This window comes from Orcinus orca, chromosome 1 (assembly GCF_937001465.1).
Source record: "Orcinus orca chromosome 1, mOrcOrc1.1, whole genome shotgun sequence".
NCBI classification, from domain to species: domain Eukaryota; kingdom Metazoa; phylum Chordata; class Mammalia; order Artiodactyla; family Delphinidae; genus Orcinus; species Orcinus orca.
The window spans coordinates 206,891,471-206,900,557 of record NC_064559.1 but is presented as its reverse complement, the minus strand read 5'-3'; positions in this window follow the sequence as shown (position 1 = coordinate 206,900,557).

Sequence of the window (9,087 nt, the reverse complement as noted above, 5' to 3'; positions counted from 1 at the left end):
AATACTGCATGTCAACAATATTTCAATAAAAAAGAAGTGATTGAATTACAGGAAACTGTATTATAAACATGTCATTAGAAAACTTTGGGAAAAAAATGAACATTCACAATGCTGTGTAACCATTGCCACTATTTCCAGAACTTTTACATCATCCTTACCCCCAGTCCCTGTTAAAGGACAATTTTGCAACACCTGTAAACATATTATTTTATTTCATTTTATTTCATTTTAAAATGCAAAATATTTTGATTTTTGTTTTAATCAATTTGGAACATGTATTGAAATATAAAACAAATAATAGCTATTTCCTCTCAATTCATCCATATTTATAATAAATCTGGATAGCACATGGAAGAGGGCCTCTCTGAAAGTAATGATTTAGATATGCCAGGTTATTTGGTATTCAAAATACCTTTCAGAAAATTTTTGTTAAATACCATGAAAAACACAAAATTGTAGAAAGCTTAATGGAATTTCATTGAATCTACAGGTAAATATTTTAAAATATTACTTTTTTCTTATCAGAAAATATGGCTTTCCTTCACTTTTCTCCCTATATGTGTACCTTGCATACCTTTTATATGATTTTTTTTTAGTTTTTATTGGAGTATAGCTGATTTACAATGTTGTGTTAGTTTCTGCTGTACAGCAAAGTGAATCAGTTATCCATATACATACATCCACTGTTTTTTAGATACTTTTCCCATTACAGAGTATTGAGTAGAGTTCCCTGTGCTGCACAGTACTTATAAACATTTTAAATTCACATGCCCTATAGTCCAGCAGTTTCACCTCCAGGGCTCTATAAAAATATTCATAAGCATGAAAGAAGAAATTCATTGCTGTATTAATATTCAACTTAGGGACTTCCCTGGTGGTCCAGTGGTAAAGAATCTGCCATGCATGCAGGGGACATGGGTTCGATCCCTGGTCTGGGAACTAAGATCCCACATGCCACGGGGCAACTAAGGCCGCACGTCACAACTACTGAGGTCGCCCGCCTCAACGGGAGCGCCCACGGGCTGCAAAACTACAGAGCCCACGCGCCACAACTAGAGGAGAGAAAACCCGCACGCCACAACTAGAGAGAAGCCCGCGTGAAACAACAAAGAGCCCACACGTCTCAATGAAAGATCCCGCATGCCTCAACAAAGATCCCACGGGCCGCAACTAAGACCCAACACAGCAAAAGATAATAAATAAATATATATTAAGAAATAGCACAAAGAATTCAACTTAATAATTAATAAGTCATGGTAGAGTGGTATGGCCTAATTTTAAAATATCATTGCAAATGCATCATGGAAAACAAATTTGTTTTTACTAATTATCTGCAGCAATTTAAGCATTTATCATTTGAGACAGTTTTGACGCTCTTATTCCATATCTTTATTTAAAATTTATATCTCAAAAGTTATTAAGGCTAAGCACTGATACCTAAAAATTCTAAAAGAGCAGTATTTTTCCATAGTATTCTCTATGAACATTTAACTTTATTTTAAGAATGCTTCATATTTGAGATCTATAGGCCAGAAGAAGAATTCTATTTTTAAAAAGTGTTCTTGTGACACAGGAATAAGCATAGCGTAGGGTAATTTCATGTACCAAACATATTTATTCATTAACATTACACAAGCCATGAAGGAATTTGTCTTTTAAAATAAGGGAACATTGTTCCACTGTCAAACATATACACAGAATTCACTTGTAAAGCTTAATACATGGAATGTTTTACTTTAGATGGAAGTCCCTGCTATTTCAACTTCCTGTATTTTTTTCAGTGAAGAAGGAAGAAATGGAACACAGCCATGGTTATCAGAGTTTAAAATTGCACAGGAGGTAAGCAGGCATCCCCACATCAGACAGCTGTGCTAGGATTGATTTCTTGGGGCCTCTTAGAACCAGACCAGCCAGTGTCTGTATTTGGAAACACCATAATTGCAGGATGTGTGATTATAATTACACTGAGTTAACAGCATTTGTTGCAATCAGAAATGTTAAATTGCTCAATAGAATTGTACATGCTTATTTAATAAGAATATGATAAGATGGCTTCTTGAGCACTTGGCTTGTGAGGGACACGGTGCCACAGGTCTTATTTATGTCATCTTAGCAACTGCCCCATGTCATTTTACAAAGGAGGAAACCAAGGCTTAGAGCATACGTTGACTCAGCCACAAGGCATGAGGGCAGTGATCAAACCTCAAACTGGCTGAGTCCAACACCCATGAACTTAACCCAAGTACTATATGGCCTCAAGCTGTCTTAGCAGGTGTATCAGATGGAAGAGTTCTCAATAGATTCTGGCTTGAATAAGAGTGAAAAGAAATCTTGAAAAAGCGCAACCCAGGATTTCTTATATATGCCAGCATGTGCTGGTCTAATGCCACCTCATCTCAGCTCTCAGTGTTTGACAGGTTGTCTCTTCCACACCGGGGTAAAGTGTTTATTTCACAGGATCTTGCCAACACCAAGAGCAGAAGATGAAATCCCATCTCAGATCCTCTGAACAGAAGCAAAATCAGGGAATGATATGCATCCCAAATGGAAGATACAATCTTTAACTTTTCCCCCAATCACCCCAAAGTGGAAAAGAACACTTATATGTTGCTCAGCCTTCTTACAAGTCCCTCTCCCTGCTAAGACCAGCAATCATGATCGAAGTTGGAAGAAAATAAACTGCTATCAATCTTAAAGCTCTCAGTAACCATAGAGAGCAACTCACCCAACCTCTGTCTTCACTGGGTAAAAGGTAGAAGAGAATTTGGCGGGATCTTATTACAATAAATGAAAGGTGTTGGTGTTGCAGAAATATTTTCTTGAAAATTATGCAAAAAGCGGGTGGCTCTCAGTGTGCCTACTTGATCTCATTCATTCACTCGTTCATTCAACCCACAGTTACTGGCACTTTCTAAGGGTCACAGCAGAAATTCAGTGGTTGCCAGACAATAAAGAAGAAAGAAATATACAATGTGATGTTAGGTGGTGAGGATGATGTCTGGTTACAGTGAGTTCTCTCCAGTACACAATGTATGCAACAGTCTGTACACCCAGCCTTTGTCATGGTCAAAGCCATATTCTGGTATCAAAGGCTCTGAGCTCTTCTTATCCCATGCAGGCTGGGGGCGGAGTGGGAGGTTTAAAGTGGGGAAAGAGGAAGGACAGAACTTTTCAGCTGACTTCCTTCCCTTGCTGACATCCATTTCCTCCTTGAAATTCTCATGCACTAGAGGAGGCTGTTTTGCTATATGCTGCTGCCGGAGCCCTAACATTACCCTGTGAGTTAAGTGTTTTTGGTAACCTGTCTTCAGAAACATTGAATGATGTACTATAATGGCCTTTATAGAAAGTACCTAGTTCGCGTGTAAAATCTGAACTTGGAATCTTTTTGCAACTCTCTTGCCAATATCTTCAACTTCCTTCTCCCGCTGACCTCTGTCACTCCCTCCTGGAAAACCCCGGCCCCAGGGGTGGGGGGTGGGCAGTTCACTCGGTGTCTTCTGAGACCTTGCAGGAAGCTCGGCCCTAGTGGATCAGGACCCGCCGCCCCTGCAGGGTGAAGCTCTTACCTGGAAGGAGCTCGCCAACCCTCCAATAAAATGAGCTCTTTATCTCCCATCCTTCAGCCTCCCCTACACCCTCCACACCGGCAGAGGATCCCAGAGAACCTTCTGTCAGGCAGCTCCCCCTCCCTCCATCTAGCCCAGCGCCTGCATTCGTCTGGCCCCCATGGATACTTCCACCCTCACTCCCTGCGCTCCAGCCACACCCTGTCCACCCCTCAGGCACTGCCCGCCCGCCCACCCCCAACCCCCAACCTGATTCCCGTTATAGACTCTCTCTTATTTATTTAGTTAGTTAGTTAGTTGCATCGGGTCTTAGTTGCGGCTCCAGGGCTCCTTAGTTACGGCTTTCCAGCTCCTTAGTTGCGGCATGCATGTGGGATCTAGTTCCCCCACCAGGGATGGAACCCAGGCCCCCTGCAGCGGGAGCACAGTCTTATCCACTGCGCCACCATGGAAGTCCCTAGACTCTCCCTTTAACATCTGCATCTCACCTTGCTCAAGTCTCTCTGATTAAAAGAGAACCAAATACTCCCCCTTAACGAGGTTTGCCAAATTTAGCAAATAAAAATACAGGTCGCCCATGGGAATTCGTTCCAGTGGTTAGGAGTCTGAGCTCTCACTGCAAGGGCTCCGGCTTCAATCCCTGGTCAGGGAACTAAAATCCCACAAGCCACATGGCCCAGCCAAAAAAAAAAAAACAAAACAAAACGGGACGCCAGGTAAATTTGAATTTCAGATAAACCACAGACAATTTTCACTAAAAGCACGTCCCAAATAGTGCATGGGACCAATTTATACTGAGAAATTATTCACCTCTTCTCTAAAATTCAAATTTAACGGGGAGTGCCGTGTTTTATTCGATAACCCTACCCCAGGACCCCAGGTGGCTCCCCGGTTCCCATGCCATCACCTTTCTTTTACCATCTAACTTTTGAAAGGTTTGAGTTCGCCTGCTGTCTCTTACCATGCATTCCCACGGCCTGGCTTTCCCCTGAAAGAGTTCCCATTAAGGTTAATACCTTGTAGCTAAACCCAGTATCTGTTTTTTTCTTTGTCTTTGTCTTTTTTTTTTTTTTTTTTTGCGGCACGCGGGCCTCTCCCTGCTGTGGCCTCTCCCGTTGCGGAGCACAGGCTCCGGACGCGCAGGCTCAGCGGCCATGGCTCATGGGCCCAGCCGCTCCGCGGCATGTGGGATCTTCCCGGACCGGGGCACGAACCCGTGTCCCCTGCATCGGCAGGTGGACTCTCAACCACTGTGCCACCAGGGAAGCCCGCCAGTATCTGTTTTATTGTCAACTCTCCTGGCATCTTGGTGGCCTTGGATGGTCCTGACTCTACCGTCATCTGCTGGATTCTGGAGACCCCGCCCTGGCCTCTGCGATGCCCCTTTCCGCATCCCCCATCTCCCCCGCAACCCCCTGCACCATGTGGCCCCTCCGCTGGGGTATACCACAGGGTCTGGGGCTGACACTGGACCTGCCCCTTCCTCCTCCAGGGTTTCTCTCTTCTGCTGACAGTACCACTGTCTTCCCAACTGCCCAAGCCAGGAACCAGGGCCTTGTGCCCCATCCCCAGATGTGTCTCTCCTGGAGGAGCTCCCCATCCCTTTAAACCATTTTCCTCACTGTAGTCAGGGAGATCTTTTGAAGACGCAAATCACATCAAATCCCTTCCCTGGCTCCCCAGTCAGTGTCCACAGTTTAAAATCCGAGCTTCTAAATTTAGCTTCTAAACTCTGGGGACTTGGTCCCTGCTGACCCTGTAGCTCCCTTCATCTCCCCTCCATTCCCTGACCCCAACTCTCACTCCCATTTGCCTGGAACCCTCGCTTCTTCTGGAAAACACACAGCCTGAGTAGATACCACCTACTCCTCCCATTTTTCCTCACCGTCCCCAGGAAGTCCTCCCTCCACCCCTGCTGTGTGTGCTTTACCCCTTCCCCACGAAACACGCAGGCACCCTAATGCACTGCTGTCTCTTTACCAGGCTGGAAGTTCCAGAAGATCAGCGCTCTTGCCTCCTACATCACGAGTCTACTCCTGGCACATAGTAGGTCCTGGTAACATTGTGTCTCTTATCAGTCCCCTGGCCTCAAAGCCCTCAAGGGGGAGGTGGGTCCGTTGTCTTCGTGTCCTAGCATGGGGCTGATCAGAGCTTCCAGAGGATGCCGGTCCGATGAAGAAGTCACCTATTTCAGAGTCATCCCTTCAGTGGGTTTGTCAGAATCAGCCTCTTCCGTGAATTTGTGAAAGACGTGTTAACTGAAAGGCTTCAGTGACGATTTGAAATACAGCTATCTGAATCAATATTGATATAAAAAACAGCATTCATGTTTGTATGTGACTAAAAAGTCAGGTGTTGGGAGACAAAGAAATCCCAAACTTGAAATCTTTCTCGTACCTAGGCACTAAAGTCTGTTTCCATCGTTTACAAAGAATAGCACGTTATTTCGCTATTAATTAGCCTTTATGATTTGACATTGCAACAGGAATAGAACTTTTAAAAAAATAAGCGTTTTTCTTAGATATTCTTTTTTTCTGTGAAATGATCAATGTGTGTTTTATTATAGAGGCTTTTTTTAAAAAGAGAGGTAAGGCTTCCCTGGTGGCGCAGTGGTTGAGAGTCCGCCTGCCGATGCGGGGGACACGGGTTCGTGCCCTGGTCCGGGAAGATCCCACATGGGCCCGTGAGCCATGGCCGCTGAGCCTGCGCGTCCGGAGCCTGTGCTCTGCAACGGGAGAGGCCACAGCAGTGAGAGGCCCGCGTACCGCAAAAAAAAAAAAAAAAAAAAAAAGAGGTAATGACTGCTCTTCTGGCCTTACCACACACAGACCACACATAACTCACACTCTCTGTGGTCCGTGAGCACACCTCACCCACAGTGGAAAGATCGGCTCTGCAGAGGAGGGAGACACCCACTTTAGCCACCGTAGGCCCCTCGTATCAAAAGTTTCCACCAGAGTGATACCTTCCACCAAAGACGAAAATCCAAATTTGCTTCAGAAGTAACCGAAGCTTGTTTTGCAGCATTTAGAAAACTGTTTGCAACTTGTACATCCCTAAATATGTTCATTTATTTGGATCAGAGAAATTTCCATGCATTTCTATTAAACTTAATTATTGGATTTCCTAAATTAATCCTCAAAGGGGACCATTTAATTCTGTCTTTATTTTCATTCTTTGTTAACTGTCATTTAGGGGGAAAGGTGACTCATACCCCCAAGTTCCTGTGTTTTTCATTTATAACATTTAGACATTATACCAAAATATACTATGATAAGAGTATGGTACAGTCTGTGTAATAAACATAACCTCTGTCAGATAAGCAGAATAAATGGTGGATTTTCTGTGTTTATAACCTGGGACAAATGAATTAGCCTGGGTGACCCAAGCCTGTGGGGCATGACCGGTCCCTTTGTGTTTGTGGATAATGGACAACAGAGAATTAAACATCAAAAGTCCAAAGCTGAGAGTGAAAGCCACGTTGGAATTTAGTGCTGTAGTTTGGAAAAGGGAGAAAAAATTTATACCTAGCTCTGTTCTGAAGCAGCACTGGTGAACGCCCTCAGCTTTGCTTTGCCTCTTATTTTAAAAGGATTGTAGCACCAATGACTGTTCTCTTATTCTTACCAGAATACCAGGTTAACAGAATTTTTGCCTGAAACCTCCTGGTCAGGCTCCCAAAATACCAACCGGCTCTACCCAGAGACCGCATATGAGCCATTCAGAGAAGGTCAAAGTGCTCAAGTCAAGTCTCAAACGTTCTTGTTCTGGAAAAGTAATCATGCCCATTTGTACTTTTTCATGTGTTTGGTGAGATTGGCTAGAAAGTTTCAAAAAATCCTCCATAAATATTACCTTCATCTTTTACTATAAATAAAATGCTTATCAAAACAGTAAAGAAAGAGCCAAATGGAGGTACTTCATCTATTTAAATTAAAACAAAAAATGTTTCTGAACACATTATTATATCATACACCAAAGCTTCCTTTAAGGGGGAGGGAGGAATACCTATTATTACACTCGTTATTGCATTAAATTTCTTTCCGGCAGTAATTTTCTTGGAATCTGACCAAAGAGTAGATCAAGTCAATGTGAAAGAACAATTAACTGAGTCATCCGTAATCAAATGCTTTTGTTTTCTTCCAGAAAAATCATTTGATATAACTCAACACCCTTTCATGATTACAAAATGAAAAACTAGCCCTCTGCACTAACCAGGAATAGAAGGGAACTTCCTTAAGCTGATCAAGTATATTTACCAAAAAAATACCCTGAAAGTATCCTCTATAAATAGGATAAAAAACAGACTATCACATTGTACTGGAGGTCCTGACGATAAGTCAAGCGTACCCCAAGCAAAAGAAATAAATGACAAAAGACTAGAAATGCAAGAAACTATTATTATGACAAATACCATGATTGTGTATCTAGAAAACCCCAAAGAATCCACATACGTACTATTAGAAAATAAAAGGAAGCTTAGGAAAGAGGCAGGCCATAAAGCAATGTACGCAAATCAACGACATCTCTCTACTCCGACAACAAAAAAAAACCTGTTTAAGAAGCAACAACAACGAACCTAGAGATAAATCTAACTAAAGATGTACAACTTCTGGAGAAACTATATGAAACTTTATTGAAGGACATTAAAGATTTGTCCTGCCAGGTATCAAGAGCTATTATTAAGCTACTGTAACAAAGACAGTGCGTATTGGCACACGGACAGAAAAACTGACAAATGGAACAGAATAGAGAGCCTAGAAACTGCCTGTGGATAGATGGAAATTTGATAAATGACAGAGGTGTATTGCAGATCCATAGGGAAGAAAGGGAGCATTGAATAAATGGTACTGGGACTAGTGGTTATCCACAACCAAAAGTCAACATTGGATCATTTCTCACAACATACACAAAAATGATTCCTGATAGGTTAGAATTAAATACAAAAGACAAAACTTAAAACTTTTAGAATAAAATGTGAGGAAATATCTTTATGATATTGGGGCAGAGAAGCATTTCTTTAATCAGGACACCAAAAAAAATGTTAACCATGTAAGAAAAGAGTTGTAAACTGAACCATATTAAATTAAGAACATTTCCTCTTATTTCCACAAAGAAAAAGAGAGACACAGTTAAAAAGAGAAAAAACAAATTGCAAACAAATATTTATAACACATATACGTAACCAAAGATTAGTATCTAGACTACATAAAGAACTTTTATGAATCAATAAGAAAAAGAGAAATAACCAAATTTTTAAAATGGTTTAAAAAACACGAGCATTTCTCAAAAAAGAAACACAAAATATATAAAAACGTGACAGAAATGCAAAATAAGACTATGGTGAGATGCCATCCTAAACCCACTAGGTTGGCAAAATGGAGTCTGAAAATGCCTGAGGGTGGCAAGGATGGGACTCACTGCTGACAGGAGCACAAATTAGAACAACCACGGTGAAAAGCAGTTCAGCCCTGCAGTAGACTTTTTATTGTTCAGAAATATTTGCTGCCCCTCCTTG